General features: G+C 50.4%; 1 protein-coding gene across 9 annotated transcripts in view; it reads left to right on the top strand.

Annotated features, from left to right (window-relative positions):
- The window catches only part of EHMT1 (euchromatic histone lysine methyltransferase 1), a 146,877-nt gene that overhangs the window by 52,199 nt on the left and 81,653 nt on the right, over positions 1-13,025 (top strand). The window lies entirely within an intron of this gene.

Genomic DNA, 13,025 nt, shown 5'->3' with positions numbered 1-13,025 from the left:
TTTTTCATTGTGGCTCCTTAGTTATTCATTGATTGCTTTCTCATATGTGCCTTGATGGGGGGGATGGGTTGGGGGGGCATCTAAAACAGAGCGAGTGACCCCTTGCTCAAGCCAGCAACCTTGGGCTTCAAGGCAGTGACCTTTGGGCTCAAGCCAGCGACCATGGGGTCATGTCTATGATCTCATGCTCAAGTCAGAGATCCCGCACTCAAGCTGGTGAGCCCATGCTCAAGCCGGCAACCTCAGGGTTTTGAACCTAGGTCTTCTTCGTCCCAGTCTGACACTATTCACTGCACCACCTACCTCCTCCTGGTCAGGCAAGAGGCAAGTTTGATGAAAGTTTTTTTTTGTGTGTGGTTGATTTGAGATTAAGTTGCCTCTGGGATGCCCATTACTCCTAAATATGTCAGTATATTTCCTACAAATACACACTTTTAAAATGTTTCGGTTGATTTGAGAAAGAGGAAAGAAGAGAGAGAGAGAGAGAATATTAACTCATTGCTCCACTCAGTTCTCCATTTAATTGTGCACTCATTGCCTCTCCTACATACCCTGACGGGGTGATTGAATCCACAACCTCGTCCAATGAGCCACCCAGTCAGGGCCACAAAGACACTCTTTTTTTTTTTTTGCATTCCTCCGAAGCTGGAAGCAGGGAGAGATAGTCAGACAGACTCCCGCATGCGCCCGACCGGGATCCTGGCACGCCCACCAGGGGGCGATGCTCTGCCCCTCCGGGGCGTCGCTCTGCTGTGACCAGAGCCACTCTAGTGCCTGGGGCAGAGGCCAAGGAGCCATCCCCAGCGCCTGGGCCATCTTTGCTCCAATGGAGCCTCGGCTACAGGAGGGGAAGAGAGAGAGAGGAAGGAGGCGGTGGTGGTGGTGGTGGTGGTGGGGTGGAGAAGCAGATGGGCGCTTCTCCTGTGTGCCCTGGCCGGGAATCGAACCCGGGACTTCCGCACGCCAGGCCGACGCTCTACCACTGAGCCAACCGGCCAGGGCCTACACTCTTTTTTTTTGAAAGAGAGGAGAAAAGGCCTCCACTTGTTCTACTTAGTTTCACCATCAATTGTTTCTCATACTTCCCTTCACCAGGGCTTCAACTGGAACTTTTGGGATTAAGCTGGTGACCCCAGGATTGGTGACCCCAGGATTGAGCTGGAGGCCTGAGCCGGTGTCCCAGGATTAAACTGGCGACCTCAGTGCTCCAGGGTTACGCTCTATCCACTGTGCCACCATCCAGGGAACAAAGACACTCTTACTGAACATAGTATAGCCATCAACATGAGGAAATTAATGTGTCTTTCAAAAACATATTTATATGATGTTGAGCTACTAGCACTATTATGCTATGTGCCTTTTTAATTACACAAAAGATTATTTTCTGATTTTATTGTTACACATCTCTTTCAGAATAGTCCTTTCTGATTGCATTGATTTCATTGAAGCAGTGCCTGATTTTCATCTACACGGTGTGATGTCGCACCTGTCTCTTTCCCCTCTATTTTACTTTTTTGTCATAAAATAAACATAAATTTTTACCATTTTGATCACTGTAAGCATACTTCTTGGTGGCATTAAGTACATTCACAGTGTTGGACGACCATCATCACTGTCTGTTTCTAGAACATTCCCACCCCTAGCACATATTCTGCCTGTTGAGCAATGACTCCTTTTCCCCATCCAGCTCTATGAATTTGCCTGCCTGCCTGCTTCCCTGCTTGTCTGCCTCATAGAAGTAAAATTCAGAAATTTGTGTCTGGCTTATCTCAGCATGTTCTCAAGGTTCATCCATGTAGCCTGTGTCAGAAATTCATTCCTTTTTCCAGCTGAATAATATCCCACTGTCAGTATGAACCACATTTTCTTTACCTGTTCGCCTGCTGGTGGACATGAGTTTTCTCCATCTTCTGACTGCTTTGCATGAGGCTGCTGTGAGCATTTGTAATTATCTGTTTGAGTGCCTCCTTTTCAGTTACTTGGGGTGTTTACCTAGTGGAATTGCTGGATCATTTGGTAGTGTTTTGTTTAACTTTTTGAGACACTACCAAAGGATTTTCCACAGTGGCTGCAGCATTTTGCACGAGGGTTCAGTTTCAGCACTGCCTCCCCCACACTGTCATGGTCCGTCCTTTTGATAACAGCCATCTAGTGGGCGTGAGGCTTGCCTTGCTGGTGCCACGCAACTGCCCTGTCCTCCCTCGCTGGACCACAGCTCTTTGCTTCCTTGGCTCTGGTGGGTTTTGTTCCCTTGCTTCTTAATACAGGAGCTTTAAAACTGTTCTCTTCCTGTGAGATGTACACGGAGCACCATTTACTAAAAACTTGCTGGAATTTGCTGATTCTATTGAAATGCAAAATAGGCAGAACTAATGAGAAGGCGGGCTGAACTCTGGAAGAATTGGAACTGGCATGAAATGAGAATCGTGAAAAACACCAGGCTGATACTATTGCTCGAAGTGTCAAAGCATCATGGGGAAGGGCCCCCTATTGGCTTTTCATAAAGTATTTATGTGTGCCTCTGGGGGTTTCTGAGGGCTTTCCATTATTAAATGATTTTTTCAATCAACTTTTTTACTTTGGAAAGGAGTTCTTACACTACATGTAAGAAAAGTGAGAAAACACTTCTTTCAGACCTAAGTGTCTTTCACGCTGGAAAAGAGTCAGGTCACTCTGTGCATTCACTTGGTGTGTTCCCTGACAAGGGAGGGTGCTGGACAAGGGAAGGTGATGCTTGGGTCTCCAGTCAAGTGAGGCCATGGGCACTGGGGAGGAGCTGGTGAGGGAGTGGACGTGTGTGGCCAGGGGTGTGGTGTGTGCACACTCATGGAGGGCCTTAAGAAAGTCCCAGGTTTGAGTCGGGGTGGATGGGTCTGGCCAGAGGAGGTGCTCTGGACTGTCCATCCTTTCAGGGATGGTCCAGCAGAGGTGCTCAGCATGGCAGAAACAGACTTTGTGTGTGGTAGAGACAGAGTCAGAGAGAGGGACAGATAGGGACAGACAGACAGGAAGGGAGAACATCAATTCTTCATTGCGGCTCCTTAGTTGTTGTTCATTGATTGATTTCTCGTATGTGCCTTGACGGGGGGGGGGGGGGTGTGTGGCTACAGCAGACCGAGTGACCCCTTGCTCAAGCCAGCGACCTTGGGCTAAAGCTGGTGAGCTTTGCTCATAGCAGATGAGCCCATGCTGAAGCTGGCGACCTCTGGTTCTTGAACCTGGGTCCTCCACAACCCAGTCTGACGCTCTCTCCCAGGGGTCAGGAACCTTTTTGGCTGAGAGAGCCATGAATGCCACATATTTTAAAATGTAATTCCGTGAGAGCCATACAGTATGTTTAACACTAAATACAAGTAAATGTGTGCATTTTATATAAGACCAACACTTTTAAAGTACAATAAGTCTCTGAATTCTTTTTAATAACGTTGTTATGCTGTTGATAACCAATGATGAATAAAGTACTTCTTACCATTAATGCGACTTCTAGTACTGCATGGTTTTGCTGATGGCTTTATAGACTGGTTGATACGTGGTGAGGTTAAGCGTCATGCAGGTGTTGAGACTTCCATCTATTAAACATGATCATAGGTTGTCTTAACATTCTTTAGATGTAAGAAAGACTGCTCACATGCATACATAGAGCCAAACTCTGTCAGTATAGCAATACTCACACTCTGCAGTGTGTGGTATGTGACGGGAAGTGTGTTCCAAGTTTTGACAATCAGCTGGTCCACAGGTTGAAGTTTTTACATTTCTCTCCACTTGTGTTTGCTCACCAGCTCTGCTTGCTGTCGTGCAAGTCTTTCCAAATCTTCATTCAGTGACTTGAACTTATTCACCCACATGTCTGAGGCCTTCAGGTCAGCAGCTTGTAGCTCAAAATCTCTGACGGAGACACCGGGGATGTAACTCAGGTCAGCGTCGTCCACTGCACACTCATGTGGATGAGCGATGAACTTAAAAAGACGAGTGCGCTCACGAAATTCTCCAAAGTGCACTTTGAATGACTGCAAGAGATTACATGTGAAGCCCACTAGCTGCTGGAGATTAAGATGTTGAACAGGGTCACTTGCTGTGCATGCATCTTTAAACTCTCCCAGTTTTTCAAAGTGTAGTAAACGACCTGTTTCATTGTCAGTGATGAAGAGTTCCAGCTTGTTTTCAAATGCAAATACTGCTTGTGGAAGGGATAAGACTGTATTTCCAACGCCTTGCATTTTCATATTGAGCTGGTTCAGATGTTCAGTCATGTCCATGAGATAGTAAAACTTCAGGAGCCACTCAGTATTAGCTAACTCAGGATGCTCGACGTTTTTCATTTCAAGAAAAGTCTGGATTTTGCTCAGACAAGCCACGAAACGGCTGAGCACCTTCCCTCTTGACAACCAACACACATTGCTGTGCAGAAGCAGACCAGGATAATTATTCCCAACTTCATCCAGCAGTGTTTTAAACTGGTGATCATTTAAAGCTTGGGCAACAATAAAGTTGACCACCCGAATGACCAGCGACATCACCTCACCAACCTGCTCGCCACACATCTGAGCACAAAGCGCCTCCTGATGTAGGATGCAGTGAAAACTTAGGATGGGTCTCTTTTCATGTTCACGAAGAAGCGCTACGAATCCTCTTTTTCCCCACCATGCATGGAGCACTATCAGTACACACCAAAATAAGTTTATCCATTGGTAGATTTTTTCTTTAGTGAACTCAGTGAGAGACTTGAATAAATCCTCCCCTCTTGTTGTCTCTTTCATAGGCAAAACAGCAAGACTTTCCTCACGTAGTGTGTCACCGACAGCATACCTTGCAATCACACTGAACTGGGATAAATGGCTTATGTCTGTTGACTCATCCAAAGTGAGAGAAAAGAATGGTGCTGCATTTATGTCCTTCACTTGTGTTGCCTCAATTTGATTTGCCATCATGATGGTACGATCGTAAACAGTTCTTGCAACAGAGGCATGTCTTTTATTTGTTTGATTATCTTGTCTTTATCTGAAAAGTCATCAAAAAGTTCATTGGCAACATTAAGCATGAATGTTTTGGCATACTCCCCATCTGTGAATGGCTTTCTGTTTCTCACAATTGCTAAAGCACCAGCAAAGCTAGCCGAATTCCAGTCACCTTGTTGGGTCCAAACATGGAGTTGCTGCTGACTAGCTTGCACTCTGCACAGTAGCTCTTGACATGCTTTCTTCCTGCTGTCCCCCGCTGGATATTTCTATGCAAGTGTAGTATGGTGTGTTGAAGTGCCGCTTTATATTTGACCATTTCATCGATGCAATTTTATCATTGCATATTAGACACACTGCAGAACCTGCTCTCTCCACAAAGGCGAATTCCTCTGTCCATTCCTACTGAAAAGTACAATACTCATCTTTTTTCTTTTAGCCATCTTCTTCGTCATAAGGGTTTCTTCAATTAGCTAGCTGACTACTTGATTAAAAGGAGGGAAGTTTACTTCCTGACCTCACAACGACCCATGTATGTTATGTATTATCCAATAAAAATTTGGTGTTGTCCTGGAGAACAGCTGTGATTGGCTCCAGCCACCCACAACCATGAACATGAGTGGTAGGAAATGAATGGATTGTAAATACATGAGAATGTTATATATATAAATATATATATATATATATATATATATATATTTTTTTTTTTTTTTTTTTTTTTCCCCTGAAGCTGGAAAGGGGAGAGCCAGTCAGACAGACTCCCGCATGCGCCCGACCAGGATCCACCCGGCACGCCCACCAGGGGCGATGCTCTGCCCACCAGGGGGCAATGCTCTGCCCCTCCAGGGCGTCGCTCTGCCGCGACCAGAGCCACTCTAGCGCCTGGGGCAGAGACCAAGGAGCCATCCCCAGTGCCCGAGCCACCCCCGCTCCAATGGAGCCTTGGCTGTGGGAGGGGAAGAGAGAGACAGAGGAAGGAGGGAGGGTGGAGAAGCAAATGGGCGCCTCTCCTACGTGCCCCGGCCGGGAATTGAACTCGGGTCCCCGCACGCCAGGCCGACGCTCCACTGCTGAGCCAACCGGCCAGGGCCAGAATGTTTTATATTTTTAATGTTATTATTTTTTTTATTAAAGATTTGTCTGCAAGCCAGATGCAGCCATCAAAAGAGCCACATCTGGCTCGCGAGCCATAGGTTTCCTACCCCTGCTCTATCCACTGCGCCACTGCCTGGTCAGGCAGTAACAGGCTTTTAAAAAAGGGAGCAGCTAAAAAAAAAAAAAAAAAGTGAGCAGCTGTTGCTGTCATGGAAGTGGTGGGAGGAGGTGCTCAGTGCAGCCCCGCTGCGTCTGGCGTGGGCACGTGGGGCTGGCCACACGGCACAGTTCATGTCTGGCCGGTGGCAGTTGTTAAAAATATCTCTGTGGTCTATGTACTGAATGAGTTGAACAGTAACGATAGCTGAGACCTGTGGGGTACTCACTCTGAGTCGTGCACACTTTGGAGCCCTCGACAGCCTCCTTCCAGTGCCCTGAGGAGTTTGTACAGTGGCTCCAGTTCATTCAAGAGGAACGTGGGGCAGTGAGAAGTCAGGTGAGCCAGTCCCACAGCTGCGAATAGTGGAGATGGGATTCGACCGTGTGCTGACATCGGCCTCTGTCATACCGCGTGTAACATCATGCTGTGTATAACATCGTGCCGTGTGTAACACCGTGCCGTGTGCAACACCGTGCCGTGTGTAACACCGTGCCGTGTGCAACACCGTGCCGTGTGTAACACCGTACCGTGTGTAACACCGTGCCGTGTGCAGCGGCCAAGCATGCTGGGGCTCATGCTTACCAACAGCTAGCGCTGGCCCCCAGGGGTGCTGGTGGCGAATTTTCTTTGAATCAGATATTTTCTGTAAGATCTTTTTTTTTTTTATTAAGTGAGAGGAGGGAAAGCAGAGAGACTGACTCCCACATGCGCCCCAATTGGGATCCACCCGGCAAGCCTCCTAACAGGGTGATGCTCTGCCCATTTGGGGCCACTGCTCCATTGCATGTCAATCAAGCTATTTCAGCACCTGAGGCAAGGCCGTGGAGCCATCCTCAGCGCCTGGCGTCTGCTTGCTTGAACTATTTGAGCCTTGGTTGCAGGAGGAGAAGAGAGAGAGAGAAAGAGTGAGAAAGGGAAGAAGGAGGGGTAGAGAAGCAGATGGGCACCTCTCCTGTGTGCTTTGACTGGGAATCAGACCTAGGACTTCCACACGTTGGGCCGTTGCTCTACTGCTGAGCCAACTGGTCAGGGCTAAGGTCTAGTTTTTCATGAGAATTTTATGAAGTATTTAAATGTCTATCAAACGTAAAAGTAGACAGCTTACATTCACATGATAACTGTCAAGATTGTCACAAGGCCCTGTCTTCTTTCTTTCCTCTCGCTGAGGTATCTTGAGTTGTGCTGTAGATGGAGTGAAGTTTTCACCTCTGAACTCTGAGCTTGTATCTTTCAAAAAGACAGACTTTTTAAACACAACTGGTGTCATTTTCACACCTAATATATAGTTTACAGAAATTTCTCGGTATCATCTAACCATTTTTAACTTTCCCTCCAATTTGTCAGAGTGTCATGTTTCGGTTGGTTGGTCCCATCAGGATCCCAGCAGGGCCCACCCTGTATATGTGGTCTGTTGTTTGAACATTCTGTCCGCTGCTGTGTCTTCTGACTCTGGGAGGTGCTGGCAGCTGGTGTGCACCGTGTTGCAACGGCTGGCACTCGTCTTTCTAGAGCGTGTGTGTTGTGAGCCACGCTGCCCTCTACTTTGCATGTTGGGGACCTGAGTACAGCAAACGACAGCGTGCTGAGGGGCGCCTGTGTTTGCAGACACACTCATAGTTTTCAGTAAACACGTTGACTTGTGGCTGTGATCAGAGTCACGCCAGCTCTGTGACGTGGGAGAGTAGGTTCCCCAGGTAGGCGGGCCTGTGACAGTGCTGCGGTTTCCTGGGGACGGCACGGGAGACCGTGGCAGATTCTCAGTCTCTGGGGCTTCCTCTGGACATCTGTCACAGGACCTCTGCCCTGCTGCTCTTCAGATGGTCCTCAGGGTGGCTGCTCGGTGTTGTAGTGTGATTTTGATGCAGTTGTGGGAGGAGGTGAGCAGTGTTACCTGTCCACCATCTTCACTGAAAGCCCCCCCCCCCCCCGTTTCCATGTTGCCAGAGTTCATTGCCACTGAGGACGTGAGAGCTCTCTTTGGAGTGGGACTGAATTACCCTGTTTTTGTAAGGTGATGGGGTGCTGGGTCATTGTGAGACAAGCTGGCACAGCTGGTGCGCAGGCCTGCATGAGCCTGGGCCGGGGGAGGCGCCCAGCTGACCCCAGTGTCCTCGTAGCCCCCCTGTTCCTGCTCGGTGCCTCTGCTGGTGCGGCGTTCCGATTTCTCACGGAGTCCGGGCGCTTCCATCCCAGCTGGCTCAGAGGAGGCTTGGGGAGGAGCACACGTCCGCCTGTGTCCAGCCTGTGGAGGAGCGTGTGTCTCTGGGCTGAGTTGGGCTGGGTGTTTGGTAGCACCCAGTGGTGCCACCCCATCCAGCTGCGCAGTTCCATGGAGACCCTGCTCCCAGGCGCTGCTGTGTGAGAGCCGGGCGGGAGCAGGTTTTGTCAGTAAACGAGGTTGAGGCAGTGGAGCTATCCAAATTGAGAAGAGACTGATGTGTAAACTAGAAAATCAGCCTGTTAGTGGCAGCAGGAGACGTGTGTGCCTGTCTCCACATTGAGGACGTCAGACTCAAAGTCAGTGAATGGGCCACCCTGCTCTAGCTGACACTTGGTCCTACCTCAGAGCCTGTTCCCATCATGGCTGGGTTTATTTTCTTTCCCCTCAGGTGTGAGAGGCAGCCTGTAGAATGGCTTCATTCAGAGAAGCATGGGACTCGGTGTGGGGTCACGCTTTCCTGGGTTCCATGGCGCCTGGTACATTTTTTGGGAGATCAGGTTCTGGGACAGTATAAGCTTGGCCACATGGCCCGGGTGGCCAGGCAGCAGGGAAGCCCGCATGGGTAAGTTGCTCACTCGGTGGGGACTGAGCACCTGGCTGGGCCATGTTTGTGCCACCCCTGAGGCACTGGATGGAGAAGATCACTGTTTCATTGTCTGTGGCCACTGTCCCCGGATAATCTGTGCCGGACAACAGCGGTGCTGGTTGGCTGCCTCGTGGGGCTGGCAAGTCAAGGGCAGAGGGCATGGCTTTCCTGGCCTGGGAGTGGGGGCCTCGGCTGGAAGACAACGAGCCCTGGCCTTGGGTCCCCAGCAGGCTCCTCACTCAGCTCTGATAGGGGTGGCGGTTACATGTGGCTGCTGACTGGACGTCCCCAAGTGATCTTCGCTATGGTCTGGGCTCCTCAGGGTGTGCTGTGCTAACGTCAGTGCCCTGGCCTCCTACTCCATGGAGCTGATGTTGGCTAGTCTTGGGCCAGGCAGCTGTAGTGGCCCGTCCAGTAAAGGTGAAGGAGTGCATAGCCACCTTTCCTGAGAGGTGTCAGCCTCATGTGACCAGCGGGATGTGAGGATGGGGACATGCTCGTCAGCTGTCCCTGGGAAAGCAGAGAAGTCTCCACTGTTGTGGCGAGGACAAGGCCAGGCAGCGGCAGGAGAGAGGCCAGGAAAGGGTTAAGGAGCAGATGGAAAGAGAGTTTGTTCTGATATTGCAAAATCCCTTAAATGTAAATTCTGGGCCAACTTTGGATATTAATTGTATTTTCCAAATTTAGGAACTAAGTCTTTTTTCTGCCAAGGGAAAAAACAAAAAGACAAAAGAGGGAAAAGGAAATCTACCAGATATTGAAAGGGTTCATTCTTTCTCTCCAGCCCTTTTGATAATTAGCTAGTGAATTGGTGCGTTGAGAATAGTTTAAAATTAGAGGGTGGACAGAGAGTACTCTCTGTCTCAGATGTTTCCTGGCCTGGAGACGGTCTGGTGTCTGAGCGCTGGCTCAGGGTGTGGTGCGTGCAGCACTTCTCCAGGGACAGCACCGCCTCTGGCCCGTGTCCGAGAGCAGCACCTGGCGGCTCAGAACGCGGTGTCTGGCTTTGACTAGAAGGAAACATCTTGCCCTTGGGGAGAGAAGGTCCTTCTTGTCTGCTCGTGTCCATGGCGTGGCCTGGTGGAGGATTCAGCGGAGAGCTCAGTGAGCAGCCCTGCTCTGCTGGGGGATCGGCTCTCCTGTCCAGTCTCCTGGCTCCGAAACAAGAGTGCAGGGTCACTTGTGGACTTACAAAGATAAATTAGTTTTAACAAGCAGCACTGACCATGCAGATAAATGTACAGTAATTTTTCCTTTTTCTTACTCTTGCCATTGTGGGTATCTTCACAGCCCAGGGAGATGATACGGAAAAGCAGACCTGGCACCAGAACATGGGGGGGGGGTCGGATAGAAATACTTTGGGGACAACTTCGCCCCCCCCCCCCCCCCAGCTGTTTGCAGCCACGCCTTCCTAGTCAAGTCTGGCTCAAATTCTTTGCAGCTGAAGATGAGTGTAGTAGTTAGAGTTAACCTTCTTGATGTTGGTGCTGGAGTAGGAGTTTAGGACTTGAGTGAGTTCCAGAAAAAGGTCTGGCCGCAGCCAGGGCCAGAAGACAGCCTCGGCCCCGGCCTCCTCCACGCTGTCCCACACCCGGCAGCTCTCAGGCGCGAGGTCAGTGTCCAGCTGGCTCTGCAAGCACAGCCGGGTTTGAGGTCTCTGCCAGGCCATTCTGGTGTCTGGCTGTCGCATTTTATGGAGGACTGTCCTGCAGCTTGTATCTGTCTGCCCCTCCCCGTGGCTGGCCTGTCCCTGCGATTGCCAGTGGGGATGCCTGTGGGCCCAGTGCACCGCGTTGAAGATGAGAGAACCTGAAAGCAGTTTTAAAATTTCTTGCTACTTTTGAGGATTTTCATTTTACCCTCTTCAACAAGGATGCTCTTTGTAGTTAGAGCCTCACAGTGGCGCTGAGAGTTTCCTGTAGTCGTACATACTGTGTGTGGTGGTCAGAGTGCATGGGTGGGAGGACACTCGTGTCCAGGCGGTGGCCTTGTGGTGTCTCTGGGAAATGGAGCCAAGTACAGTTAGGCTTTAGTAGTTCATGTCGTCTAAGAGCAGGCTTTCTGGACTGAAAGAACCTCGCAATATGAGGCTTTCTCCTCTTAGGTTTTCCTTTGGCCTCTGTGGTAGCTGACCCCAATGAATGGGATTGCACAGCCTGCTCTAGAGGAGGCTGGCTCTCTTTCCCTCCGGTCACTGCGGGGACGTGCAGGGACACAAAGACCACTTTGGCAGAGTAGCTTGCTGAGGCGGTCACTATTCTTACTGGAAGGTAGGAAGGACACACTTTGCTTTGATTCGTCCAGGACAGATGCAAAGGGAGTGGAGCGTTGTTCTCTTTAGACTTTGCTGGAAACCTTTGACTTTGTGACATGTGACTAGGAAAAGCAATAGAATGACCCCTTCGAGCTAAGTTTTCTAGATGTGTTCCAGTAGAGGGTATAAGTTGCCCCTCTAACCCTAGCTTTGTGGTCATGACTGGCCAGGCGTGCTGTGAGATGCAGCAGTCTGTGCTGTCTTCAGCAGTCTTGAGTGGCTGCGGTGGGTGGGAACTCCCTGGTGACCACTGTTGCTTTGTGATCTGGGGACAGCAGGTAGAGAGAGTTGGGGGGTGTGGCTGAAAGGTAACTGGCCTGGAGGAGGCGGGCTACCCTGGGCTGTGTGTCTCAAAGAGCCACGTCCTCTCAGGGTTCCCAGGTCCTCTGCGCACACTCAGAACTATGAGTGGGGCCGTCTGAGGAGCTCCAGGGTAGGAGGGAGCAGGGCTGAGCATGCCCTTTCAGGCCTGTGTGCCTGGTGAGGAAGTCAGTTCTGTCCAGAAAGGCTGCCGTGGAAGTGTTGTGGAAGCACTGAGGAAGGAGGCCTGTCCTTGAGGTGCGCGCCTGGCCCAGGGGGACAGGCAGGCTGTTGCTCTTGGAGCAGCACTTGGTGTTGAAGGAATTGGTGGGGAGCTGGAGGTTCAGTGAGAACGTTCTGAGACCATTTTGTCCTATCTTCTGGTGAAAACATTCAAGAAGTTATATAAGTGTGACAGAGTCACGCCAGTGGATTCTGGGGCTCTCAGTGGGGTATCAGGGGTTCTGTGTCACCTGGTCTCCCCGGGGGGGGGGGTGCCAAGCGCTCCCTTCTCATTCTGCGTGTCTCGTGGTGGCCACCGCTGCACCAGGAGACCTGCTTCAGAGCCTGAGGGTGTGTGCTCACATCTCCAGCAGATGCCAATTACTGAAGGCAAGGATTTTTGTCCAGAGACCTGTATAATTCATGCCTCTGCGTAGTGGACCAGACATTTGGTAATTCAGGATTGCTTCATTTATCCGTTTCTGTAACTCTTTTATAGGTTGTTGGGCATTTGAAATACCTAGGTGGGTTTTTTTTTTTTTTGTATTTTCTGAAGCTGGAAACGGAGAGAGACAGTCAGACAGACTCCCGCATGCGCCCGACCGGGATCCACCCGGCACGTCCACCAGGGGGTGACGCTCCGCCCACCAGGGGGCGATGCTCTGCCCCTCCTGGGGCTTCGCTCTGTTGCGACCAGAGCCACTCTAGCGCCTGGTGCAGAGGCCAAGGAGCCATCCTCAGCACCCGGGCCATCTCTGCTCCAATGGAGTCTCAGCTGCGGGAGGGGAAGAGAGAGACAGAGAGGAAGGCGAGGGGGAGGGGTGGAGAAGCAGATGGGCGCTTCTCCTGTGTGCCCTGGCCGGGAATCGAACCTGGGACTTCTGCACGCCAGGCCGACGCTCTACCACTGAGCCAACCAGGGCCTGAAATACCTAGGTGGGTTTTTGTCAGCAGCAGAATGCACTTTAAAATAATTTTTAACATTTCTGTAACAGCTAACACGGTGGAGATGTCTAACTGTGTAAGTGGTGCACGAGTATATTCTTCTTACTAAAGCACCATCTCCAGAACACAGGGAGGTCCTGGAGGAGCCAGCTGTCCAGCCACTGCGTAGGAACTTGGTTTGGGGGGCTCCTCAGAGCAGGGAGTGTGCTGACCGTGTCTGTCTTCAG

This window comes from Saccopteryx leptura, chromosome 2, assembly GCF_036850995.1.
Source record: "Saccopteryx leptura isolate mSacLep1 chromosome 2, mSacLep1_pri_phased_curated, whole genome shotgun sequence".
In the NCBI taxonomy this organism is placed as follows: domain Eukaryota; kingdom Metazoa; phylum Chordata; class Mammalia; order Chiroptera; family Emballonuridae; genus Saccopteryx; species Saccopteryx leptura.
This window is presented reverse-complemented; position numbering and strand designations above follow the sequence as displayed.